The 15296-nt window shown below is 35.6% G+C and overlaps 1 pseudogene; it reads left to right on the top strand.

The window, feature by feature from the left end:
* The window catches only part of LOC129233577 (natural resistance-associated macrophage protein 2-like), a 62737-nt pseudogene that overhangs the window by 8508 nt on the left and 38933 nt on the right, over positions 1–15296 (top strand).

The following is a 15296-nucleotide window of genomic DNA, read 5'->3' as shown; positions in this document are numbered from 1 at the left end:
CGCGAAATGTCATTCTTATTCTTCAACCAAGAATTTGCAATCGATATTAACGAAAAATAAAAGTGTATTGTTTTTCCAAAATGATTCAATTTTCTAAGTTAGGCCTCAATGTCAAAAATATGATGAAATTGACTTCCGTTAGGAAATCTGGAAAATTTGAATGCGTCACACTGCAAGACTGAATCGAAGGTAGTTCAAAACAGAAGAAGAAAACTGGCTGAAGTTCTTTGGGAGCCCTGTGGTCGGCGCAAGTAAGTTTAGTAATTATTTATTTTAATTTTCCCAGTTGCCATTTTGATGCATTTTCTTAACTAGTATGTTGTGGCCATCACGAAACTTTCTTCTATATTTTTCCTTTTTCTGATCCCTCCCCATGCTTGACGAGGAAGCAATATTCCTAACAAAAACAAAATTACACATGCAAAAACTTGACGACCATCCCAATGTCTGAATTATTGCAAAAGCAAAGCAAAGAGCGAAAATTGAAAGTTATTTTAAAAGCCTCACTTGAATTAATTACAAATATTTTATTTATTAACAAACATAAGATGGCAACAGTTAAAAATTTTAAATCTTTGAGATAATATTTCCGATCATTTCCATACAATTAAAATCACGAGAAATACGCAGACGACAATCTATTACGATTTATCTTTCTTATTGTTGCATTAATAAAACGATTTTTATTCGCAAAAAAAAAAAAATCAACACCTCTTGGAGCAATTGGAGTCAAAATTGAACCAAAGCCTATTTACGTATGGATTCACATATATTCCAAATTTCAACCAGAACGTAGCATTACTTCTTGAGATAGGTCACTCACAATGGAAAAAAAGAACGGGCGATTGCGCTACCCCCCCCTTTTTAGCTGTTGACTCCAAAATAAAATCAGCTCTTATACCCACTAAGGGCTACTTGTCAAAAAAATTTTGTTTGATTCCGTTCGTTATTTCTTGAGATACAGCAGTCACAATTGACGACAGAAAACGTTCTTTAACTCAACCCCCGTTTGAGCTATTGACACCAAAATTGAATCAGCACCTGCTCCTGTTAGGGGCAACATATGGACCAAATTTTGTTTGATTCCGCCAGTTACTTCCTGAGGAATAGCAAGCACGCGTAACTCAAAAAAGTCCCATTGTTCCACCCCCCCTTGGAGGAATTCACGCCAAAAACCAATGGGCACAAGTTCACATAGGGGCACATATGTGTACTAAATTTCGTTCAATTTCATGCGGTAGTTTTTGCTGTAGAGCGGCCACAAAAAACTGGTCACACACAGACGTGACACACATACACACACACACAGAGACAGACAGACATTTTCCAAAAATAGTCGAAATGGACTCAGCACACCTCAAAACGTTCGAATCCGTCAAAATTCGAAATTCGAAAATTTGCACGAATCCAATACTTTCTTCTATATATTAGATATAGAAGAAAGTAAAAATGTGATCAATTTTGTCAAAAATTGACAGTGTATATTTTTTCTGCACCATTACAGTTTGGTTAATTTTAAATATTTGGTTTTGCATGAAAATAGAGAGTAATTATTTTAGAGTTTAAGCTTGCAAGCAGGCCCTTCATTTAGGCGGGGGGGGGGGGGGGGTGTCAAGCAAGCGCGGATTTAAAAATGCTTTAAGGCGGGGGGGGGGGGGGTGAATTTTTAGCTTCCTATTTACTAAATATCTGAGGGGGGTTGTTACAGCATTTTTATTTAAAACTACTAAAATATTGAGATTTTGCCAAGGAGGTGAACCTCCAACCTCTTCCTTTATTTTTTCAGTTGAAAGAGATATTCCAAAGTTGTGTTTTAGGTCTTCAATTCCATATAGTTCCGGGGAAATGTTTCGAATCTCCCTCTCCCTAACATCATCGAAAGTCGTCTAAAATTGCGCTTTTTCAGTTTTCCAGTTTCGAGAAACTTCCGGAGGAAAGTCACTGAGCCTATCCACCCCTCCCCCCCACCCCCCTAAAATCTTCCTGAGATATCTGCTGTTACGTTTTTAAGACTTAAATTTGGAGAAATATCCGAGCGAAGACCCCCAAAAGCCTCCTTCTAACATTGCGAAAGATAGTCTAGCATTGCGTTTTTGAAACTTTAAGGGTCAAGAGTGAGTAATTACCCCCCCCCCCCCCCGTCATACCACTTAGGCTTTCAGAGATTAATTTAGAGTACAACTACCCTGTGACCAAAAACGTTTCGAATAAGCGAAAATCTGTGCAATCCGGATCCGTGTAAAAAGCAAGACACATCCTTAAATAAGTAGACTTTTCGAAAAGTTGGATTAAAAAAAAAAAAAAAAAAAACATGTTTTGAATTCGTTTTTGCAACATTTCTTGACAAGAATTAATCCTTTGTTTCCTTTTAACAAGAATACTGTTTTAATGAATCACAGTTATCAAAATGCCTTACCATTAACAAATTGAAATAAAAAGCGAATGTTAGGAATACTTTCTTGCAATTATAATGTTACGCGTTCGGTGCAACTTCACACTTTCTTGTAATGACGACACAGTTCTTGAGAAAAACACTGGAGATTTATTTACAACTAGTGGTACCCGCACGGCTTTGCCCGTAAGAGAAAAATTAAAATGTCTTTTGGTTCGCCTGTACATTTACAAATAATGTATGGTAAATTTTCTCGCCAATTGGCTTGTACCCATGTTACGGTTCCACGTTATGATGATTTCGTAATTTACTCATCCATCTTAGGATATTTTTGTTCTTAAAATTGGAATAGAAAAAGAACCACATCAAATTTTCGAAACATCGCTTCGAAGTGCACACCCCCATGCTACAAACTAACTTTGTGCCAAATTTCATGAAAATCGGCCGAACGGTCTAGGCGCTATGCGCGTCACAGACATCCGGACATCCTCCGGACAGTGAGACTTTCAGCTTTATTGTTAGTAAAGAAGACTATGTACAAGAAATATCGTTAACAACTGCTAAACTCATCATAGCAATTAGGCAAATATCAATTAACACCGTATACGCAACGATGGCACACGTATTTACATTCAAATACGCAAAAACACAGCGAAATGCCTCACAATAAACAGAGCAACGCTCAGACGAATCTCAGGCAGCTAAAAACATAAAACTGTCCTTCAAATACCACTCGGCTTTCAATACTGCTATGGCAAGTTCGACAAAATTCGAAAATGCTTCTCGTATTTTCTTTTTATTCCATTCACAAATCCTATCATCCCGAAATGGGGGGAACGTATACTTCAGTCGAATGTTAGGGGGGTTGTATGTACATTACAAGAAGCTATTTACAGGTTACGTTACTAAGATAATTTTAGATGCAAAATAATGGAACAAACGCCTAATTTAGCAAAATTACAACAAATTAATCACAAAAAATGATTACTATTTACAGAATTTGTAACAATAATTTAAAATTATTATCTATGTGATCGCAAATATAAAGCTAACGATAAAGGTTGCAAATATGTGATCCGTGAAATTCAGAGAGCGAGTCGACTGCATTTGCATTTAAACGGGTGCTGCTTTTGTTGTTTTATGACAAATTTTGCATTGACTATTATGCTCCCTTCCTATGGAAAAATTCGAAATGACAGATCTGCTCAAGAATTTAACATTAAAGAAAAATTATCTCCTTGAGAAGAGCAATTTCAGGTAGGAAACCCTACGTGATGGTTCTTAAACAAATTTCTTGAAAAGCCAAAATCAGACGTAATTAAGCTGAAGAGAAATATAATTTTCAATACATAAGCTGAAATGTATTTTAAAATGGGGATTAACCCTAGGGAAGTCGCGCTTCGGTCGATTCCCCGCCCGTTGTCAGATATTTCGCTCTATCCCACCACCCCTTATTCTAATAATGGGGTCGATCTGTGTAGCTGAAGCTCAGACTCTCCCCAGCCCACACACTAAGTTCTGAGAATTTTCTTCGGTATTTCAAGGTTGCATAGCTTTTGGAAATGTATGTTGGTCATTTAGACCAATAGCGCGCCATCCTAGTCAGGTGTCATTTTCTCCCCGGCACTTCCTTTCTTGTGCTTTCGTCTCACGGACCGCTACGGCGGGGAAAAGACCGAAGCGCGAGCACTAGCGTAACAAAAGGAAACGCGACTTCTCTAGAGTTAATTTTTAGAAACAAGTAGGGTAACCAAGGGTGCCCACCCCCTTGAGAGCAGGGGGGTATACTTAATATCGTAACCCACTTAAATATCGTAAAGAACCCTCCCCTCAAAAAAGCAAGAGCCCCCTCCCCACAAAAAAGTAAAAAATACTCCTTAAAACATCCCCTAAAAATTTTAATGGCGCAGTTTGCGCTATGACTCCAACCCCCCAGGTGGGCACCCCTGACGGTAACGGCAGCAGTAACAGACATGCTTAAGATACTTCTCCCAGGTTAACTCAATTTTCTGAGCCTTTTAATGTATTCAGACTTTTAAAACTATTTTTCTCCCATACAACGACATCTCATCTAACGTTTGGCTGCTTCAAGATCCTCCGAGTGAGTTAATTCTATTTTTATTTGCTCAATTTCGAAAAAAAGGTCCGACCCCCCAAGTAACAGACCCTGAAAAATATGATGAGACACAGAAACAGATAGGATGAGGAAAGGATGAGCATTGGACAAAATTCCCCTTTTCTCTTCAAAATATGCAAAAGTTCTTTATTTTTTAGATCTAAAACCTTATTAAATTGAAATGAACATGAAACACCGGCAGACCACGTGGTAGCTGTTCATAACCTTCCACCACTGCCTTGTGAACACCAACTGGCTCATGAAATTCACTCTGATAACACTAGATGGTTGCACCGTAGTCATGTGTCGCAGCAACACCGGTTTTACCCGTCTAAAATTCTTATTATTTAAATCCAAACTGACGACTGTCTGTTATTAGACCCTTGCCTCTTACTGGTACCGTTACTTTATTATGTCAATTACGGTGCTGGCCAAATTATTAGACTAACACTGTTTTAAAAGCAAATTCTTTATTGATTACATAACTATAGACACATTAACGAACAGTGAAATAATTATCTAATATTTAGTATGCATTCCCTAGTTCTTGATGAGCTTTTTAAGTCTTTTTGGCATACTTTCACAAGGTTTACACCTTTTCTTATCTTTTTAAAAAAGGAGGTAAAAAATTGTTTATACTCACTATTATATATACTCACATGGACATACTCACTAATTAACTAAAACTAACTTCAAATATAACAGAACACACTAATAAAAAGAACTAGTGCACTGTTTAAGCTAATTGAGGTTATGTTCCTGGTAGGTAGATAAACAAAGAACATAAACAAAGCACAGAGTGCTGCCACCTGCAAACATTACATGATGATAAAATAACGTAATAATCAGTGTACAGTATGTACTGTACTTTAACAGTAAAATAAATAGTATTTTAGTACAAATAGTGTACGAAAAACAAAAAAAACAAAAAACTCTTTAGTCTAATAATTTGGCCAGCACTGTATTCTTTTTCAAGTATTCATTTCTGGTCTTTCCTGCTATAAGCGCGAAGATAAAAGAGAGCAACCGACTTTTTTTTTTAATGCACGCGCAGTTGCATTAAATTGTTGAACATCCACTTCACGAGAAATAAAATGAATGGTCACCTTTACGGTCGTGTAAGAGGTGAGATAAGACATAAGATGCATGCTGACAAACGAATGCGGACTTAACAGGCCCGAATTTTCCAGGGGTTCGGGAAAGGGCAAATTTACTCAAAACAGATTAGCAAATTACTCGATGTAAATTTTAAAAAAATAAATAAATAAACGAAAAACAACTACACAACTACTAGACAATTGATTCCCTGACCCCAACGCCCTGAATGACGAATCTGAGACCAACTGCTCGACTCTGCCTTATGTCCACAGAAAATGATGTTGTTAATCTTAATATATAAAAATCTTCTGTGCGGACGTTTGTCACTATAAAGCTTTTAAAAGGCTGGACCGATTTTGATCAAATTTTTTGTGTGTAATTAAGTTGTGGCAAACATGGTTTCGAAGCGCGATGGATCGAAACGGAAACGTTTTCGTTAATTAATTTAAACATTGGATGGTTATATCTCCCAAATGATTAATATTTATTTTAACTTATTGTTGAGCGAGAACTGAAATAAATATTTAACCCGTTGCTAAAGGACAATAAGAAAGTCAGCTCTGCTTTTTGTAATGAAATTTCCTACTGTGATATGTCAGTTGAGAATAGATAAAACGTCGAGAGAAAGAGCGAAGCCTTCATTTCTTGAAAGCAACGATTTTAGATCCAGTGATATATTTTAAAGTAAAGTACTGGAAGAAATCGGGTTTCTTTCACTAGGTTCACGAAAAACGCGTATTTTTCGTCGTAGTTAAACCAATTGCTGGTTAAACCATGTAATCGGATCGGTGCCTCAGGTTTTCCAAACCAAATGCTCAGAAAGTACCGTACTGTCCAACCACGGATTGCATGGAATTTTCAAATATCCAGATAAGACGAATCTATGTGAATGAGGGGGGAAAGTAAACATTTGATGCGCGTATTCCGCTCATTTGAATGAGACTCTGCTTCTGCAAAAGCTGGCATCCCTATAAAATAATAGATTCGTCCATTTCCGGCTGTAAAACGGATGTTTGTCTTTCCATACAATCCGTGGTCAGACAGTACATAGCAACATCGTACAACCAACAACTTGGCAAGCAGACTTTAAAGATTTTCAAACTAAATAGTACATTACTAAAGTAAAAGATGGTGAAATTTAAAGACGAAACAATTTTTTTTCCATCCAGATGTACACAAAAGATCGGTGCATTGGAAGATTTTTATCGTTGGTGGAAAGAACAAATTAGGTAGTATATGTGAAGATCATTTAAGTACGCAAGGAAAGATAGTTAAGTGAGACAAATGCTCAGCGGCGAGAGAGCGGGATCTAAAAGTTTTAGTTCAAAAGATCCGACCGTTAATCGATCGGAGTTTGCTTCGCTCACTGATCGGCTGGATTACAGTAACGTGGTGGCTTGGCGACTTTGGCCATAAACAATAGTGTTGCAGGATTATTTATTTACATTTTAAAGCTACTGCTAATGTAATTTATTGTATTTTTTGTTTACTTGGCGAAAGATTTTAAACTGCAAGGAATTAGTTTTGTTTTTTAAAGAATGTTTATTCATTTTAGTTGAAGAATATGTTTTTTTTACATCGGGAGGGGGGAATGAGTGATTTTCGCTTATTTAGGGAACTGTTTTTATCATTTTCATTTCTTTAAACAATAGCCTTTCGATTGTTTTATTCTTTTTCACATGGGGAACGTTGCAGCGGGACTTTCCGTTTGTTCTTGATGGGTACACTGTTAAAAATTTTCCGGAAAATTTACGGTAATTGTTACTGGCATCCATGTTGCCAGTAACTATTACCGTAAAAATCAAATGTTACTGTACAATTTTACGGTTTCCTCGGTAGGCCACAGCAACCAGTTGGCGCTGGGATCGCTTATTTCTCCGGTATAAATTACCGTAAAAATCAGCGATGCGTCGGCGATGCAATTTTACAGTAACAATTACCAGAAAATCTTCCTGAATTTTTAACAGTGTAGTTAGTTTTTTACACTTAATATCTGAGGACGATTTTTATCCTTTGAGTATCGCTGAAGGAACAAACCATGCAATCTATGACGGTCTTTCAAGTATGCGAGAAAAAATAGTTAATAAAACGACTGCTCATTGGGCATTAGATAAATCAAGTTGTAATAAATGTGCGCATTCTGACACCAAGCAGCTTAAAACATTTTCTTTTTACTTATTTTTTTCAACAAAAAGGTTCAAAGACTTGATAGTTTATTGAAATTTTTCAACTTTTCAATTTACAAAGTTTGAACAGAACAACGTCTGTCGGGTCCTCTAGTTAAATTATTAAAATGCTATAAAAATGTTAATAATAACACACATTATTGTTGCTTTTTTCTTCGCAGGTGATACCTGAAATGGTCTTCGAAGAAGCAAAAGATGACAGCCATTCAGGAACAGGTGAAAAATAATATTTTACAATAATGAATACTTCCCTCGTTCATTTTGAATTAATTTTATTTTTTTATTTATTATTATTTTTTTGGGGGGGGGCAAAAACACCATGCTAGACGAATAGCAGAATTTATTGTACATCCAAACCTCTTTTTTTGCGGTGGATAGGGACCGCATAAAAAAATCGCACAAAAAAAAAAGTGATTTAAAGTTCACCAGTAGCTTTAAAAAGTTGTTTTCGCAACACAGTTTTTTTTTTTTTTTTTTTTTGAGTAATCACGATTGCTTATTGCTTTCATTTCACCGTCCTAGATGTTGTGGTTCCTTTTTCAGCTTGGACCAGGCACACCAGCACCACCGCCCGCCGTCCTCTGCAGGCGCGGCTGTCCCCCGGTCCTGAGCTATCCGCTTCTCCTGGTCGGGGGCGTCCATGTCCTACACACACGCGCGTGCGTGCGCGCGCACACACACACACACACATACACACACACACACACACACCCATACACACACAAGACTTTACACACATACACACACTCCTACGTGCATACACACAAATCCACGCTCACACACAAGCCTGCACATACACACGCGTGCACACACACACAAGTAACTATACACACGTAACCACCCAGGAGGAGGGGTAGGCTTGGGGGTACAGGAGCTGTTTCTAGAAACAATAGCCTCCAATGAGTAGGGCCCTGTCGTAACTCGTGATTGCGAAAAACATAATTTGAATTCAAAATTTCAGAATTCAAGGTTTTTTTTTTTTTTTTTTTTTTTAATGCGGTGGATAGGAACCGCATAAAAAAAGTCTCACGTAGAAAATAATCAAAAATGTTAATTTTGAACGAAATCAAAATAAACCAAGTGATGGAGATTTTTCCGACTCCCGAAAAATTTCTCGATTAAAGAAATTTTTGGGAGGTAACAGTGACGTCCCATCAGGATGCCCCTGTTATCACTTGAAGCAGGGCCGGATTTATGGGAGGGCAGGTGGGGCTACTGCCCCGGGGCCTCCACAACAAAAGGGCCCCCACAGTAAAATTTTTCCAAAATATCCTAACTTTCACCGGTCGAAAATTTCGGATATATACATATATCAAAATATTCGGATATATATCGAAGTATTGGATATTTTCGAAAATATGATGATCTTTTTGAACCCTGATTAGGGGTCTCCACTCCTTCGTAGCCCCGGAGCCTCCACACTTCTAAATCCGGCCCTGACTTGAAGATACTACCTCGCACTCGTTTTATAAATAATTTCCGCTCGTTTTATAAATAATTTTCATAAACCGCACACAAAAAAAATTTCGCACAAAAAAATCGCACTAAAAGAGGTTTGAATGTGCATTGAAACCGGCATCGGTTAAGAAATACCTTCCTAGTGAGTAATTCTTCTTACTATAGTAACTATGCGATTTTCAACTGTCTCTTAAATTTTAATATTTGATACATTTTGGAGCCGATTTGGAAAATGACTCATTTTCTTCTCTGTATGTCAAGATTTTTTGGGAAAAAATGCAAATTTCTACAGCTGTAAAAAATCCCAAATTGCGAATTTCAAATATCGTTGTCCCCATATTAAACTAATGAATGTGAAAATTGGCACTTTTCAGGAGAGCCAAAACACTGAATATATTTTTTTTCCACCTGATTCGTTTAGTTATATTCAATATTTTAATTTTCATTAAAAAAAAACTTAGTAAAAACTTATCGTTTGAATTGGAAAAAAAAACAGTGGCCTTTTTTTAAGTGCTACGGTAAGCATTGAATTAGAAAAACGCGATTTTCACATTCGTTAGTTTAGCATGGTGCCGATGATATATTTAAAACTAGCAAAAATACCCGGCGTTGCCTGGGTCAGTAATGATTGTGAAAAACAGTCGCTACGTTCTTTCGTTTTCTGTTTTAACTGAAAGAGTTCAAAACACACCTTTCTGACGTGATTAAAAATCGAGCTTCTTCCTTATCCATAAAATTAAAATAGCAATAAGTATGAAGAACAAAATAGTATTCAGTTAGAAACGAAAGTACGTATTGAAGCATATAAAAAATTGAAGAATTTCCAAAATATGAACTGACAAAAACAAAGATCACTGAAAAAAAACGTGCGCTTTATTTAATTAAATAGTACCTACACACACAAAAAAAAAGCTCTCTACTATGTTTCCCTAAGTGTGCAAAAAGTAGAGTTTCCAAATGTTTAAATGACTTTAAAGTCATGTTTACTCCGGAGAAGCCTTGATTCAAAACTTTCATTATGATTGCTATTAATATTGATGTTGTTAGGCAACGAATTTTTGTAACAATGGGTTTTATATTTAACTAGCAAAATTACCCGGCGTTGCCTGGGTTAACAATAATTATGAGAAACAATCGATACTTGCATTTGTTTTATGTTTTAAGTGAAAGAACTTAAAACACACCTTTTTGACGTGATTTAAAATCTAGCTTCTTCCTTACTGATAAAACTAAAGTAGCAGTAAGTAAAAAGAGCAAAATAGTATTCATTTAGAAACGAAAACACGAAAGCGTATACAAATTTGAAGAATTTCCGAAATATGAAATTAAACTTCACATGTTTAAAAAGATTTATCAGTTAATACTTATTTTTTTTTTTTTTTACATGGAGTCTTACCTTCTCTGTATGTCTATTGAAGAACGAACTGTTTAAAAAAATGTAGCCGCGCGCCCGTGATTTCCTTAAACTTGCTTTACTTATTTTGGAAAATTTCAATTATTGTGGGTTCTTGGTGCGATTTAAAATGTTACCGAATTTGCGGGAATCGTTTTGGATAATGCTCCCCCTCCTTACTTTGTAAAACGGCATGTTACTAATTTTTGTTAAAGAGATATTGTCGCCATATGCTAAGATACTGTTGGTCACCATAAAATGGCGCTAAACAATTTCAACCGAAATGTTTCCAAAATAAGTAGTAACATTTGGCGATGGTTTGAATTTGTGCACAAAGTCACATTTATGGAAGTTTTTGTGCTGTTTATGGATTTGCCTAATTTAGTTGCTGGATTATTTTACAGTAAAAAAAGTTTTTAAAGATTCTTTGATTGACGATATTTTATTTACATGGTGAAAGCTGACAAACATTATTACGTAGTCTTTGACTTCAAAAACCGCGACAGTTGAAAAAACTGCCAAATGCATCCGCTGCTGAAATCTTTTTGCATAAATTTTGGCGAGGTTTCTGCTGTTAGATTGGATAATGATTAAAAAATCTAATCAGCACAAATAATAAAAAAAAACCATTGATTACACTAAAGTTCCGTTTAAATGGAAAATCATCAACCAAATCCAGTTATTATTAGCCAATCTTGGGGGAAAAACGTTACTTTTAAGATTTGACTTGAGAAAAGCCCCAAACCGTCAGACGAAACACAAAAACATTCAACAATTCTAACTATGAACTGGGAGTTGAGATGATACACTAAATAATGAATTGGGTTGAGGAAAGCCTTCGAACATGGAACAAAAAAATCTCATAACTCGTTTTTCATACAACTTAGAACTTTCTAACAGATGCCATCTTCAGCAGAAAAATAAGCGCTTTCGATGGACACATAATTTTAATATGTGCACGTATTTTTTCACCGTCATATTGGGGCATTTATGTGAAAATTTGGACAAATTAGAATCAAAAAGGAACTAACAATCGGATCTTTTTCGAACTGGTCTACAAACCTCCCCAGTACCAAAAAGAACAAACGGTGAAAGTTTCAGCCAAATCTGCCGGGTAGTTTCTGAGATCTTAGGGAACAAATTTACCAAACTCCATTTTTATATATATAGATCACTTAATGGAGTAATTGCATGAAATTTACTGTTTTCCTACATAGCTTTTTTTGACTAAGTTTCTAGTAATAAATTATAGCCTAAGTTGCTTCCTGGTAATGTAGCTATCTATGGTGAAAAAGTGATTAAAATCCGTCCAGTAGTTTTGAAGTTTACCCCGGACATACATACAGAAGTAGCCATTTATGTAATTCAAAGAGCAGAAATTCAGGAGCTGAGCTCCTGTGAGCTCCCATAAAAATGTAGCCGTGGGTATAAGAATGAAATAGTGTACTTTGATTTCAAAATTTAAGTTTTTAAATGTAAGATCTCAAATTATTAAAAACTAGCAAACATACACAGTATTGCCTGGGTCAGTAATAATATATTGATAAATAATTTATACTTCATTTTATTTATTTTTAGCTGTGCCTCGCAGTTTCACCCGCTTTAATAAGACAACAATGTTTTTAAAAACTATTTTAAGTACATCACGCTATGATATATATATATATATATATATATATATATATATATCACGCTATGATATATATATATATATATATATATATATATATATATATATATATATATATATATATATATATATATATATATATATATATATATATATATTGTATGTATAGAGTAAGAAATTACATACCCTTATCCACATCGATGTTTTCTGTTTAATAAGAAAATCGAAAAAAAAAATCAATAAAAAATAATTGAAAACCCTTGATTTTTCAAGTAATATAATTTTTACATGAGCCGGGTAATAGATGCTGAAAATCTTCCCGCCCTGCAGCCGGGTTCGAACCCGCGACCCTAGGATTGCTGGCCCAGAGCTTTACCGACTAAGCTATTTGGGCAACAAAAGTTCGAGCTATTGATGCATCAAAAAATGCATACTGATTAATATAGATTTAATTTCAATTTATTGTTGCTCCACTCCTATTAGTCATAGCGTGATGTTATACAGCCTATAGCCTTCCACAATAAATGGACTATTCAACAAAAGATTCCCCCCCCCCCCCAATTCGAACCAGTAATTCCTGAGATTAGAGCGTTCAAACAAACAAACTCTTCAGCTTTATATTATTAGTATCGATAATAGTAGGAAAAAATCGTTACCTTTCTACTGAATGTCAATAAATATTGTAACGAATTCGGTGCGACTTTCACTTTCTTGAAATGAAGACACAGTTCTTGATAAAAACACAGGAGCTTTATTTACACTATGTACAGGAGAAATCGTTAACAACTGCTAAAATAATCATCAGCAATTAAGCAAATATCACTCAACACCGTAAACTCAACGGTTACACACGTATTTACTTCCAAATACGAAAACAACACAGCGAAACGCCTCGCTATAAACAGAGAAAATACGCTCTCCGTTCGAAATCTCAATCGAAACTCACTCTTTATCCAGCGTAACGGTTTATATACACACCGAAAGAAATCTCTCTAATATTCCAAAAGCTTCTGGAAAATAGTAGACCGTTATCAAATTTTATCAATGAACAAAAAAAAGAAATAGGGGGTCGTATACTTTAGCCATATGTTAAGGGGTTGTATATTCATTACGGGAAACTATTTAAAGGTTACGTTACTACAATAATTACTATTTACAGGATTTGTAACAATATAAAAATTACTCTTGAAAGTTTTGCCAAAGATTTATCTTACAGTGGAATTCCTTCTTTTTTTTTTCTCTTGTCAAGCAAATGGTGTCAACCACGCAACATCTTCAGCTGTTCCTGTATTAGCTTTTGAAACCAAGAGAGAAGTTCTCAATGAAGACTTTTCGGACCGAATCGAAGTTCCAGAAATTCAGGATGTAAGTAGTAGAATATTTTATGGTTTGAGAAATGTTGTTCTCCTTCTGATGGGGATTTTTAGGGACAGCTTTTCTCTCCTTAATGGGGGTTTTAGAGACTGTTGCCCTTACTAAAAGGTATGATTGAACAGTGTTCCGGCCAACTCTTTCGAGTTTTGCGGGTTTTCACAAATTTTCTGCGAAAGCCAAGTATCTTCGCGAAAAAGTTTTCTGAATCGCCACAAGTTGCATGACTGCAAATTTCTCTCCGCTGTGAAAAATATTTCTAACTACCAGTGTCAAAATGTACTCAACGTTTTTACAAAGTGATTCGCCTTTAGCTTTATTATGGTCAGTTCAGATTGACTGAACACCAAATGAGGGCAAAATGCAGTCTTTGGAAATGGCACAGTTTACTTGCAACCCTGAATTATCTTTGGACACACTTGCTGAAATGCTTGTAGAGCGTTCCTGGTAGACAAGGACGGATCCAGAAAATATTCAAGGAGGGGGGCGATTGTTTTCAGATACTTACCCCTTTTATAAATTTCAAAACCTCCGCCTCCCTAACATCATGGAAGATCGTCTCAAATTAAGGGGTTTTTTTTAGTTTCAAACGTCCATTTCTAAAAAAAAATCATCAAAGGTGTCCTATAATTGCTCTTTTTGGACCTCAATTTAAAAAACTCCCTAGGGGAGAGCCCCCGAAACCCATTATCTAAGATAGTCAAAAATTGCGTTTTTGGAACTTCAAAAAACTTCCTGCTCAAAGTTCCGATCCCTGTCACTAAAGTGTTAAGAGTAGTGATGTTCCGGATATCCGTATCCGCGGATATCCGAGGGAAAGTAAAGATCAGTATCCGTATCCGCTGCATTTTTGACGGAGCTTAAACGGATCTTTTCTATTCTAAAATTTTTTAAATATTTGAATAAAAGACTGTTAAATTCCGTTTAAATTAGGTTTTATTTAAATTATAAGGTATCATTTCAGAAGCCAATTTGTACCTCCCGTTCCAAAAAGAAACGGGTAATAAATTTTAAAAGTGTATCTGTGTGTGTGTGTTTTTTTTTTTTTTTTTTTTTTTTTTTTTTGTGGCATCGTAGCTCCTAAACAGATGAATTGATTTTGATAGTTTTTTTTCGCTCAAAGGGTGACTTGAACCAAAGTCTTCTTAGCTTGGTCTCGTTTTTGCAGAACTTGAACTACCGGAAATATTAATAAAAACCGACTTAACGTATTTCAGAATTATGGCAGTAAAAACTTACCAGTACGTTAAAAATACTGGCCCCAAATTGAAAGAACTAAGTTTTCTACGTTTGATATTTGTTTGGAATTTCCAAGTTATATACGGTAAAAGCTATAATCGTATTAAGGAAATTTTAAATGCAATTCAAAGCCTTTATACGCGTGATCGGTAGCTATTTCATAGTCGGATAAGGAGAAAACCTCAATGATTTAAAATTTCTATCCGCTGTCAGTTCATATTTGTTAACAATGTGTGTTCTAACCCGCGAAATCCATCTCAATATCAGGTCGGCATGTTTTTTTTTTTTTTTTAGTTTAATATTAGTTTCTGTTATTGATTTGGGGTTTCTGTTATTCTTCACTTTGGTTTTTCTCGGCATTCTTCAAAAAAAGTGAGTCTAAATTCTCTATTTACTGTTTGTAAACGTGTTCC

Source organism: Uloborus diversus, unplaced genomic scaffold, assembly GCF_026930045.1.
Source record: "Uloborus diversus isolate 005 unplaced genomic scaffold, Udiv.v.3.1 scaffold_538, whole genome shotgun sequence".
Classification (NCBI taxonomy): Eukaryota; Metazoa; Arthropoda; class Arachnida; order Araneae; family Uloboridae; genus Uloborus; species Uloborus diversus.
The sequence above is the reverse complement of the archived record's forward strand: the minus strand, read 5'-3'. Positions and strand labels throughout refer to the sequence as shown.